Source organism: Musca domestica, unplaced genomic scaffold (genome assembly GCF_030504385.1).
Source record: "Musca domestica strain aabys unplaced genomic scaffold, Musca_domestica.polishedcontigs.V.1.1 8, whole genome shotgun sequence".
In the NCBI taxonomy this organism is placed as follows: Eukaryota; Metazoa; Arthropoda; class Insecta; order Diptera; family Muscidae; genus Musca; species Musca domestica.
The window spans coordinates 1,607,475-1,621,178 of NW_026712409.1; positions in this window are offsets into that span (position 1 = coordinate 1,607,475).

A 13,704-nucleotide genomic window follows, 5' to 3' on the forward strand; every position below is an offset into this window, starting at 1 on the left:
GTTGCAATTTGAAGCTGAAGGTTCTCAGAGGACATCAACCAGCTTTTCAGTCATTTTCAATATAGGACCACATTTCCGTAATGTGCCAATATGTCGATATCTCCTGATATTCCGTTGCTTCGAAGGATTCTATCACAGTTTTCTGTTAAATAGTTTTTTTATTTATAAATAAAAATTGCGTAGGACTTCGCTAGATTCAAATTTTCAATGCTATCTCCTTAGGTCATGATAAGACCAACTCGAAAATGATCAAAAAATCTCCATATCTGTTCATGTAAACACCTCCCAACCCATTTGCATTATTTTCCTGTTGTCCCAACATTATTGGCGAAATGTTGCAAATGTTAATAAAAACACATTACCAGTTGAAAACAAATTAGGAAACTATTTCTTATATTTCTTTTGCAAACTTGTCTTTAATGATGTTCTCTCAAACATTCGTAACTTTCGTTCGAAACGTACGACGAGTGTAGTACCCACTCGGCGTGCATGGAACACAATGTGTGATAATTAAACTCCAACATAAACTCAAGCATTTTTGTCTCAGAAGTTGCAAAATTGAAATTTTAATTGTTCACCCGCAGTGGAGTGGAGTACCTGGCTAGGTTGGCTGAATGATTGAAGTTCAGTTGAGAGCAGACAAAGGAAGAAAGAAAAAAAAGTAGCACCAATTTGGTGCTATCTTTTGGTATTTTTTTTCTTGTTTGCAGAACAAACAAAGAATTCTTGAAAATTGCGCATACGGACTTCTTCAGAGTTTTCATATTTTCCATTTGTACGAGAGCGAGAGCACTCACATAAATAACAATTTCCCACACATACATTGCCACAAATAGGAAGCAATTGAGTTTCAGCCATTAACTACGGCAAATCAAATTTGTTTTTATTTTGCAAACTGTTGAATTCGAAATGTTAATTAGACTGTTTTGCTTTCTAGCCGCCTCTTGCGGCTGGATGACTATTTTTGTTACCTCCCATGCTATACGAAATATGAAAAGTATAACGAGTCAACAAAAGGAATCTCCACTCTGAAATTGTCACTGATAAGCAGCATTTTTTGGTCCCAAAAAATTCCTTTTCTCTTCAGAGACATTTGACACAATGGTATATTTCAGTTATTCAGGAGCAGTGCAAAATGACCAAGTGTGTCCCACTTGCTGGCTGGCTGTCCGACTGGCTGGCTGGCTAGCTGCATGGCCGGACTGTCCACTCTACTAAGTGTGTACTCGTATGAACGGTTAGATGATTTGTTCTAAAATTGTTCACATTCTCCGCTTGTCAACTGGCTTCAGTCAGTCAGGAGTTGCTTCTTTTCAGGTGCTCTCCCTCCCGTTACGAATCTCCACCGAAAATATGCAACTTGAAACATGAATGGCCAAATGACTGACCAACCGAGCCGGTAACCGCAAGGTATTCCTAAAATACCATTTTGTCATTGCTGAGCATCCAAGGGAGGATATTCATATTTGCATGTGAATGCATATTTTTGTAGACGAAGATGACTATGGCAAAACGAAAAAATGGAAGCAAGAAGCCGGAATATCTAAAAGTCGAGTGGAAAGGAACTTGAAGTGCATCAAATAAAGGCTTCAATGTGAGCACATTATTAGCACTTGGATAATTGTGATAATTATCTTGATTCACAGATTTTGTGCGACACACCAATAAAGAAAGGAAGAGGGGGGGGGAGAGAAAAAATCGTCCTCAATATATTTCAAATCATTATAAAACAGTTATACGATATACATATGTACAAAAGTAATGTACAATTAATATTTTTAAAACCCTCTACTCCTTGGCGGGATGTTTTTAAAAAGTATCATTAATGACAACTCGGTTGTATTTTGACTTTTGTTCTGAGGACCTTGAAAATTTTTGAACAATCTACCAATTTTTCCGTAGAGAACTTGTAGGAAAGCCTTAAATAACAGGAAGTTCTTGCATTTTTTTAAGTTTGTCATTCCGTTTGTAGCACCTCGAAATATAAATTTTAGACCCCACAAAGTATATACAGGGTGAGATGAAAAAATCTCAACCAACTTCAGACTGCTGTCATTTCGAAGCCACTCGTCCGACAACTGTTAAAATTTTTCCAGTGACAGCTCATTATATTGTTTACAAACGTACAAAAGCATTTTTGTGAGAATTCTCCAGGAAAAAAGTTATTCGTGATGGAATTCAAGCATGATAGTGTGATTTCTTTATATTCGGCTGGAAAACCACAAGTGGCTATCGCCTTTAAGCCTTTAAGGGTGAAGCCTTTAAATGTGAATAAATCTTTTGTGTGTGGACGGAAGAAAACAGCAACGTCAGCAGAAATGGCTCGAAAAGTAAAGAAGCGACTTGATCGAAACCTGCGTCGCAGTGGCCGAAAAATGGCTCGTGAGCTCAACATATCGCAATTTTCCATTCGGCAAATATTGAAAAATGAGCTCGGGGTAAAGCCAAAAAAAAGTGCAAGAACTTACACAGCAACAGAAAGAAAATAGACTCAAAAGAGCTAAAGAGTTGCTTCGCTTGGCCGAAAGTGGTGATCTGCCGAATTTGGTTTTCTCCAATGAGAAAACATTGGTTGTCCAGCAGTTTGTAAACAAACAAAATGATCGTGTTTACTTAACAAAGAGGTCAGCTGAAAATGTGCACCTTCGGTTGGCCACCAGAACTAAAGCGCCGGCCATGGTAATGGTGTGGGCCCCCATAACAGCCAATGGTCGCTCTCCGCTCTTATTAATCGACAGTGGCATCAGAATAAATGCCGGATACTATCGCGAAAATATTCTGGGGGGTGTATTAAATCCTATGGCACGCAAACATTTTGAGACCGCAGCCCTTGGACATTCCAACAGGACTCAGCAGCATCGCACTCAGCACACGCCACCCAAGAATGGTTACAATATGAGGTTCCTCGCTTCATTTCCAGCGCATAATGGCTACCAAAATCTCCGGATATTGTGTCTGGAGTATTTTGGAAAGCAAGGTTGGCATTAAAAAATACCAAAGTGTCTATCAAATCAAACAAGCGCTTCGCCTGGATTGGGCAAAAATATCGCAGAGCAACATTCGGGCAACGTGTGACGGTTTCATTGGCCGTTTGTAGGCCATAATTCTTGCCAAAGGTGACAAATTCGAACAAATCTCAACTTTTTCTAAAATTTGATGATATTTCCGACATTTTTTGCTTAAATTCAATAAAATTTAAAAAAAAAATGTAAAAATTATGACGTTTGACTTTGTTGCCGTTTTTTATCTCAACCTGTATATTCCCGCATAAAACTATATGTCGGTCCGTCCGTCCGTATGTGGAAATTACTCTAGCTTCCGAAAGAATTGAAGTAGGGTGATAAAATTTTACTCAGATATGTGCTCGGTCTGCAGGACTCTTGGTATTAAAAATGGGTTACATAGGTCCACGGGAATGGGTATGACCCCCACATAACCACATATTTGGTATTTTGATGATTTTAGTGACATTATTCACCGGAATCGTTTGAAATTTCGTATTTGAAGTTCCTAAAAGGTACTACAGCATGTGACAGGCAATTGCCTGTACAGGTCCAGGTCTTCGAATAGCCCCCCTATATCGATACCAACCTATATTGGATATTTTGATAATTGTAGCTACATTATTCGCCAGAATTGTTTCAAATTCAAAAATACTCTTTTTTGTCTTTTTATTCAGCTCCGTAATAAAATTGAAATATCAGAATGATTTTATTGATTGTCCAATGAAAAAATGATATTCTGGGAACCCCAGCTATATTTTTTGATACCAAGAGCTTGTACTGCATTTCGTATACCAAAAGATAAGATAAGAGCTCTGCCCATTGTATACGATTCTAATAATCTTCACATTTTTCTTGTTAAGTCTTCAAATTAGAGCTATGGGTCATCAAAAAAAAGCAGACAACATTGATGTAATTCGAAACATAAAAAAAAATTAATTGACCAAATATGAGAGTGCCTAATATTCGATTGGCATGAAATGAAGGTTAAGCATGGAAATGAACAATTCATAAAGCAACAATTAAAAAAGGTCAATGGTTTATGCGCCAGCTACCCCCAGTTTTACAGTCATGCTGCATACAGGCACGTCGTATACCCAGAGCGACTCAAGAACACTCATAATTCCGTTTATGACTCTTCCGATGACGAATTTTATTTGAATATTAGGGTGGATGGTTAAAAAGGAAAGAAAAGTGTTTTACATATTAACGAGATCTGCTCAAATTGTATTACCTATTATAAATGTTATACTTTCTTTAAGGTCAATTTAAAGCCCCTTAATGAAATCATAACCAAGCATTAAAAATTGCCGACTTTGGCAGCATAAGGGAATGATATTAACACCAACATAACTCCCAAACAATAGAGATAATTTCCAAACCACCTCGTACATTAAAAACAAAAATAGCATTAAATATTCCCACCATAATGCCGATTTTTTCCTGAGACAACTACGGGCATCTGAGGACTTCTACAGTGATTGTGATGGAGATAAGAAAATAAAACCCCTTTCACAAAGTGGCACCCTAAAACACAAGTTATGATAACCATTTACCACCCTGATAAACAATTTCTCAATATGATGACGAAAATTTAATTAATTCTTTAAACAAATTAAGAAGAAGAAGAAGAGGAACAAAAAAAAACAAACTAATGATAGAAATGAAACAATGTCGACAGCTACGACGGTCAATGGCGATGTGGTCATCTCATCTCATGCCATGACATTCCTAGCCTTCTCCTCCGCCTATCAGCAACTGCACACACATGTGTGTGTGCATAAATGGGTGACTAACTATGCGGGTATGGCGGGATGATGGTGATAGCTTTTCTGACTTTTCCTTTTGGTGAGTAGGATATGACGTTCATAATTATCGAAGATATTTATTTGTACGTTTGATCTCTATGTTCATTTACAAATTGTGCTGATTATAGCAATTAAAGGCGATTCATTCCTCCTCTGTGCGTTTGTGTGCAGGCATGTCTGCGTACGTTTACTCTTAAGTAGTTGAGTGTGCGTGTGTGTGTGTGTGTCTGCTTGTATAATTATAAAGTCAAAGGAATTTTTATAGACCTCTCGTTAATGAAAGGGGTTAATTTATAATATAATGCAATTACATTTTCTATGGCAACTTACTCACTCTCTCGCTCGTTCGTTCGCTCGCTCGCTCGCTGGCTCCCAATCAATGGGCTTTTATGCCACCAATGACCATTACCATCATTATTACCACCATGACCAACACCATCATCACTTATCACAGATTCACTTCAAAGCCAAACGGAACGGGCAATCTCACAAACCAACCGACGCCGCTATGTTGGGCGCTCTGTGTACCAGCATCTTCACTTTCATTCATGTTTGGCCCGCACTTAAGTGGCGTTGGTTGGGATTAGAAGGCGAATAGGCGAGAGTTGGAATTTCGCCTCTCTCACACGAAAAGGGTCTGTGCTAAAATTTCAGACAATTAGGGTGCTATCTACATATGTGCGTGCGTGTATGTGTGCGTGCGTGCCAATGTAGATGTGTAAGTGTTTGCCGATATGAAATCCTGAACATATCAGCAAATTATGTTTAGACCGCATAATCCTAAATGAATCTCTAGCACCTACTCACATCTCGAATTTATTTCAAGTCATGGGAAGATGTTTCAAAACGAATGAATGTTTGGTTACGGCCATCGTATGGTTGCGTTTATCTGAGGGCTGAGCGAGAGGAACATTGTTTTGCTGTCAGAAAATGATATGAGTCTAAATTTCAAAGCGGTTGTGTGGTCAAATATTTAAACACATGTTAACGAATCGTGAGAATAAATGTCCTCAGTAAAGAGGGTGATTTTGAAAAGTTGAATTAATTTACATGAGATTTATGCAATGGAATCTTAAGTTGGATGAAAGTAAATTGTTGAAATGGAAACAATTTCAAGTCACTATGGTCACTATGATTCTAATTCTAACTCCTCGAAATGGGCAGACAGCAGAATATGTACTTTGTCCCAGATCCGCACAAAATTCTATATATATATAGAAATTCTATATATATATAGATATAGCCATGTTGGCCCGTCTGCCTGTTCCGTTCGCCTGCGAAAAATTACTTTACATTCCAAAAGGAATGATTCAATATGTTCATAAAAGTGGACTTAAAAGTATTTCAGGTACGTAGAAGTTTTTGTATTGAAAATGGGACATTAGTGACCACGGTTTTTATAGCCCCAAGCCCCCCCTCTCTCTCAATAACTATTCCGCTCCATTTAAAGTATTTTTGCAGTTTTAGTCATATTTATCAAGCGAAAGAGCTGCAAATCGGCAGTATATACCCACAGCGGAGAGAAAATATATTTCCACAGAGCAGTCCATATAGGTTCAAATTGTGATATAGACCCAATATAACGATATCCCCTGATATTAAGTTTTCTGATGTTTTTAGACACATATGTCGATGGAATTTTGGTATTCGGATATCGCAACATGTACCGCCTTTTAGGGCAGAATTTACCTATGCAGGTCCACGTTTTCGTATATCCTCGATGTACCTCCCGAAATTAGAAATGTTGATGATTTCAACGCCATTTTAAGACACATTTTGATAAAAATTTGACATTTCGACTTTAAAATGGGAACCACTTCCTTTCACAAAGAATTGTCTGTACCACCTCCTTTGGCAGATAATTGTCTGTACAAGTCCCCATTTTAGCGCAGCCTTTATATGTTTAGAATTTTGATGATTCTAGCTAAATTTTTAATTTAATTGTTTTAAGTTTGTTGTTTGAAATTCATAACATTCCGCCTGTTAGGAAATTTTCTAAAAATCTTCGGGTCTTTTCATCAAATTCAGATATTCATATATTTTGGGAATTGCTGAAAATATGTCTATCAGTATCGATCTTTGCATTTGAAGTAAATATATTGAATATCGGATCATTCCGATGGGCTAATCTTCAATCAATTCTTCTAAAGAGGTTTTTTAACCTCCTAAAATCTGAAAAACACAGTTTTTAGTTATTTAGACAATTTTGGTTATAAATGTACATTAACAATTTGTTCTCAGAACCATACCAAATTCCTTGTATTTCGGAAATTACGTCAATTAGTAACGTAACCGTTCCATACCAATCTGAGGCCTTTTTCGATCCTCATTAATGTCATCGTGGAACTGCACGAACATGAACTGCAGTTTTCTATTCCGAATACCGCTGCCGTGTTGGTATGATTGAAGTGGACTTAAAATTCATTGGAAATCTTGGTACTAGCAATACAAGTCTTCGAACCAGTCCTTAATAATACCGTTTGCTGCAATCTGATCACTCCCAGAACAACCTGATTACCTTGGGGATGAGAACAAAAAAAATAAGTCAAAGCTAAACATTTTGATTGTAGAGCAAGCCAGCTGATTACAGTAAAAATATTGGTTACAATTACAAGCAGGGATATTGAAATATTAAAAATCCTATTTCACTTAAAGTTTGCGGGTCCTTGGGTTGATCCTGGTAGCAATTGAGCTTATCTCAGCTCTAGACTAAAGCACTTTTGAAGCCAGGATATAGGTTAGGTTGAAAAGAGGGAGGGGGGAAATCTTCACATGTCCTGGTGAACATAACTTAAGCTAATATAGGTCTGTTGTGAGCTCTAGACTAAAAATTATTGAAAGAAGACGAGCAGTTTTGGAAATTTAGAAATTCTCCTTAAATATTTTAGTTCCGGTATGTAGTCGTTCCCTAAGTATTGGAATCTGATACATGGGTATTGAAAGAGAGGGCTGGGTACTGAAAGGGATAATGCTCCAACGTTTCATTATCTTCTTCGCATGCCCTGCATATGATGTTATCTGCACATCCTATCTAGTACCAATGAGCTTGTAGGCCCATGTGCCCCATAAGGATGTCTTTTACCCATTAATCTCTTTCTTACCTAGTAATAAAATGTTCTTCGTTTTTACCTCATTGGGGTCCACCCCCATAGGATTTTTGTGTTTTTCCCTACGTCTGCATAGTTCCAAAGGAATATGTTGGTACTTTTTGGCCATGTCTTTAACTCTAGACTAGAAAGACTGTAGAAAGTTTACTGTTGCTAATTCCCTGTCTCCTTTAGCGAGCCAGCACATGTGTCTTTTTCTTATTTTCCTGTTATTTTTCAAAAATGTTCCCTCATATGAACTTGTGGCACTGTTGTAACATATGACAGTTGGGTTCCTTTCCATATGTCCTATACATGAGTTGTTTCCTCTTTTTATTATGCCGAGTAGATTTTGCGATCTGTTCAATCTTCAAGGAACTTCATAATATGGTTCATGACCTATTCATTGACATTACTTACTTCTTCCTGTTTTAAGGTAACTACAAAGCCTTTAGAGAAAAAGTCTGCATTTATTTCCGTGGTCCCTTTAACGAAGCATGGTGTTGAAAATATTTTAAATAAATAAAAAAATCAAGTAATGATAGCGCCCTGCACTTACAAGGAAATAAAATATAACATTATTATTGCCAGGGTTTATTTTAAAAACATTATCTTGTATTCGATTATTCCCTCTATTACCTACAATGTAGGTGTGTGTGCGTTTTATGTTTGGCCACAGATTTCATTTGATATAAATTTTCATACACATGTAATTGTAACCGAATGTGTACCGATAACTCTTGTACTAATTTGCAAATACTTAATTATGTTTGGGTTGATTTGCTTTGTCGACATGATCACCGTCATTGACTTTGCAACAATGAATTGTCTGGCGACTGCAATCACCCCCGTACTTTGTGGCTGAGAGGTTTCATAATAACGGATATATGCATTTGTCCTAATATGTCACAGCCTCACACATCCAGACGCACATTGAAGACAGGGTCATTCATGCCGAAAACCAACATTATAGAATTACCAAAACTCACAAATCCTGAATGAGATAACAGAGCTTCTACAATGGTCACTGTGGCTGGTTGGCTGGGTATTGCCATGTAGTTGAGTTAAGAAGTGCCAAAGATATGATGAGTAGGTTTAAAACATTTCCGGTAATTGCAGTGCTAAACATGCTGTCCCTGTGAATCCCTATGCAGACAACAGCAGATGTAGTTCTTAGGGAGCAAATTAATGCTGCTCGGTGTTGGTGTTGAATCCACTGATATTTTGCAATATTTATGAAGTTCGATAGTGTGAGAGTGTGTATTTGTGTGTGTTGTGCACATGCCTATTTCTCCAAATGACAAACACCCAAACTCCACAAACATACACCCACATCCACACACAGGCACAATCTCACAAATGTACAATCATGCGGACAAACATAAATGTAATCCATATTTTTATGACCTTTAGATATAAAAATTTAAGGGGTCATGGCATCATCTCTGTCGGTTTGTTACACTTTGTGTGGTATTTGACATGTGGCTTACAAATTAAATAGTCAGGGACGAGGGGTGTGTGTGTGAGTGTGTGCGTACATCAAACATGTCACTTAAATTGGATATGGGTTACTACATACCAATGGAAATACTATACTTATAGCATCGCCAAAACGCACAACTGTTCTCAAAATATTTCCGAAAAAACCCTTTTTTGACGTAAAATAAGAGCAAATTTGACAACAACAGTGGAGTGCCCCATATGTAGCAAACCAAAGATTATTATTATAAGAATGCATATCCACATACAAGAAAATGCTTACACGCACTGATGAGTGATGGACCAAAAAGGGCATTGCACATACACACACACTCATTCATGCACAGCCAGTCAAATACAAATGAATGTCTTCAGTAAATCAAATCGACAACAGTGGGACAATAATTAAATTATGCCCTGGAGTATGCCAGGGACAGTAGTGGTGGTGGTGGGGGCACTGGTGGTGAGTGGCGGTTGCGGATTAAATGATGACCTGGGACGAGTGTTGAATACGCATTTTTGATCACGATTTTGAATATTAATGTTGTGTACGCTCATCTACGCATAAAAACAAGTGTCATTCACTCGGTTCGTTGACAATTCAATCGCCTATCATAATTTCTTCCCATTGTCAGCGAAAGAGGGGGGGGGGGGGGGGGGGGGGGGTGAAATCGTAGTTCTTGGGTAAGTCAAATTCATTCGATACTGGGGATGTTTGGAATGTCTTAAACATTTCTGCAAAATCTATTTAAGACTTGTCCAATGTTGACATATCTTATTGCATTGTGCTAGAGATGGAATATCATTTTTTGGTTACGTCATTCATATAGAGGGTAATCTGTCAGCACCATCAATGAATGTTATCTTCGAAAATGTCATAAAAAATTATAACTTGAATAAAGACTCTGACCCAGAAAAATACCAAAGAGTAAAGACTCCAAAATATTACGCTGATCATACTGCCGCACAGTGGTGCCGATTACAGACACTGTGGTGACTAAATGGCAGCTTTTACATTTATATGTTTCCATATTCACTTATTTTCATTTTAATGCAATATTTTTGGCTCAAACAAAATTTAGAGAAAATAATTGCCAAATTACTTGTTTTTGAAAATTAAAAAAATAAAAGTGTATCCTCCTAATCATCGTTTCATAGTTGGTGTGGAAAAAAGTATATTAAATATATGGATCTTGTGTTAGCAAAAATGTTTGTGTGTGTGAAATTTGAAGAGAGTTGGATGTTTACTTCCATCTTCACAACAGACCTTGTGTTAGTAGAAATAATGAGATGTGTGAATTATGAAGAGAACCGAATGCTTATTTTGGAGTTTATATACGTTTTGATTATTCAAAACTTTGATCCTTTGTGGATGAGTTACCAGAAGGAATTGTCCGATATCTACCATCTTTAAAACAGATCTTGTGTTGATGGGAATATTGGTATATACCAAGTCTGAATGGATTCGGATGTTAATTTCGCGTTTTATGAGCTTCATGGATATTCAAAATTGACCCTTCGTGGGGAAGGTACCAGAAGCAGTGGACCGATATATCCCAACTGCATAGCAGATCTTGCGTTAGTAAAAATAATGGGATATGTGAAATATAAAGAGAACCCAATTGATTATTTCGGATTTTATAATAGTTTTGGTTATTCAAAACTTTGACCCTTTGTGGGGAGGTATCACAAAGGAGGAGAGAAGGAGCCGATTTATTCCATATTCACACCAGACCTTGGGTTAATAAAAATATTGTTTGAAGACAATCGGAATATTACATCACACTTAGACCTAGCACTGATGCAAATACTAAGAATTTTAGGAGTAGAAAAATTTTAACTTAGAATATCAATCCGATGCAAATAAAATAACCCAAATAGATTTATTGTGACAGGAACTTCAAAAATTAACGAAAATCCACAGGTATTGTTATATGGAGGCTATATCAATTAGTGGACTGAACCGAACTTTTTTTGCATGGACAATTAACATGTTTTCGAAAATCGGAACAAAACCGTTATATGGGGGGTTATACCAATTCGTGGACCCGTAGCAAGTATTTAGCAGAGAGAGAATAGACCTACCTTCTTGGTAACGTTTCAACTGATTTGTGCTGATTTTCCCCCAATTGTGAAAAAAAACTTTACAATATTGACAATCTGGATGTACCATAATATGGGGGATATACCTATTGGTGGACCTGAATCGAAAATTTTTCGCAAGGAGGGAACAGACCTACGGAGAATCTCTAATGTAAAGTTTCAGCTCTAAATTAAATAATATGGACTCTATCGTAATTTCAACAGACGGACTAACAGACAGACAGGCTTAGAGAAGCCTTATCGCCTTATAATTTTATTCTCGTCAGGATTATATATATACTTTTTTGGGTCTCCGGCGAATACTTCGAGGTTTTGCAAACGGAATGACAAATTTAATATACCCTCCATTATATGGTGGAGGGTATAAAAAAGAATAGCTTTTAATTTCGGGTCGGACTTTTTAATTAAATTTCAGAAAGTACCGTTATATGAGGTGTATATGGACACCAAGGACCATATAGATAATTTTCTACCAGAAAATACTACGAACTTCAAATACCAAAATGTAAACAATTCTATTGAAAATGTGACGAAATTGTCAAGGTAAAGTTTTCTGGAGAAGTTGGGATTTATTGGGAACTCAAAATACTAGCCTTGAGAGAATTTTGTCTGGACAATTCTTTGCAAGGATATTTCCGTCTGCGGGGAACAGCAAATTCGCTTGGAGAATATAACTTTACTTCGAAAAATACCCTAATTTGGGTTGCTAAAAGATATCAAATACTTACATGTCCTATTTTCTATAAAACATATACTATATAATATAAAATACATTTGAGTCAAATTTTGTCCGCCACCTTCTTTCCGTTCAGACGCTAGAGTGATTTTCCTACACCGGCATAGAATCAATCTTACTCTGATCAAAAATATATATGCTTACTTCGTGGAAATAAAAATGGAATTACAAAACTTAATATACCCTCCATAGCATAGTTGAGGGTATATAAAACGGTTATTTGACACATTTTCCGCTTAAATCATTGGATTTTGAATAAATTTTGTTTGAATTTCGAATCTTTCAATGTAATGCAAATTCGTAACCTCTCCCCAAAGAAGAAAAAAAGTTCACAAAATTTATAACGGAGGCACTCACATTTGTCCTCTTTGGATATAATAGGTTTTTTGTTTAAAGTAAACAATAATCGTAACACCTATGAGTGACGTTCTTTACTTTACAAGCGCCATCTACATTTGATCTTGTGACAACTGAACAAAGACCATTTTGTCTTTAATGTTCGGCGGTTGTCTTGGATAACGATGGCAATAGCCGCATTGCAGACCAAAACCATGCGCATATTTTTGTAATGCTGTTATTGGCCACACTGTTGGAATACAGCCAAGTAAAAATTGTTCACAATGTTCTGCTAAAAAATCTATTCCAAATCTTAGAATATAAACTTTGTATTGTATTACAGCAGCCGAGAACGAAATCATATACATATGCACACACACACACACCAAAATACACAAGGAACTTTTGGTCAAAAAGTCGATGTCAAAAGGAATTCTCTCAGTATCAAACAAATTTGCAATTCAATCTTTCTTTTTTAATCAACACATCTCAAACCTTTAGCAATTGCTCCTTTTGTCGATTGAAACTCTTTCTCTCTCTTCTCTCAATTAGTTTATCCGTGGCAGCCGTAGGAGTCAGTTGTTTCTGAAGTTCGGTCCGATGCGGTTGTGTTTTTGTGAAAATGTTGTCTGGTGCAAATGACAGAAGTGCAAAAAAGAAGTTTAAGAAGCTAAAGTGAAGAAGTTAAATTTGTTTTAATTGAATTGTTTAATACAAAATTTCTCCCCTTTCGGTCGTGTCATTTGTTTTGTTAGTGCCGTGGCGTTTTTGTTGAATAAATATTCGTTTTGGCTTTCTCGTCCCTTTGTGTATGAAGTTTATCGATTACTAATTTATCGGTTTGATTGTCGATCATTGTGTGTGGATATTTGATGTGGAAACAAAACAAAAAAACATAGAATGCTTTTCAGGTGATTTTTTAATTTTTTTATAATTTTAGCATAGCTACAGACTAGAAAACATATCAATGTAAAGACATAAAATAAATACTTATGAAATAATAATATAATGTGACATTTCATTGCTGCTACATATATTTCGGCTCCTACTTTAAGTTTTCAAACAAGAGCGACTCGGAAGCGCCCGAGAGTTAAATCCCTATAGAACTTCCACTCTTCGTGCAATTCCGTTAGTGAGCAAGTTCCACTCCCGAG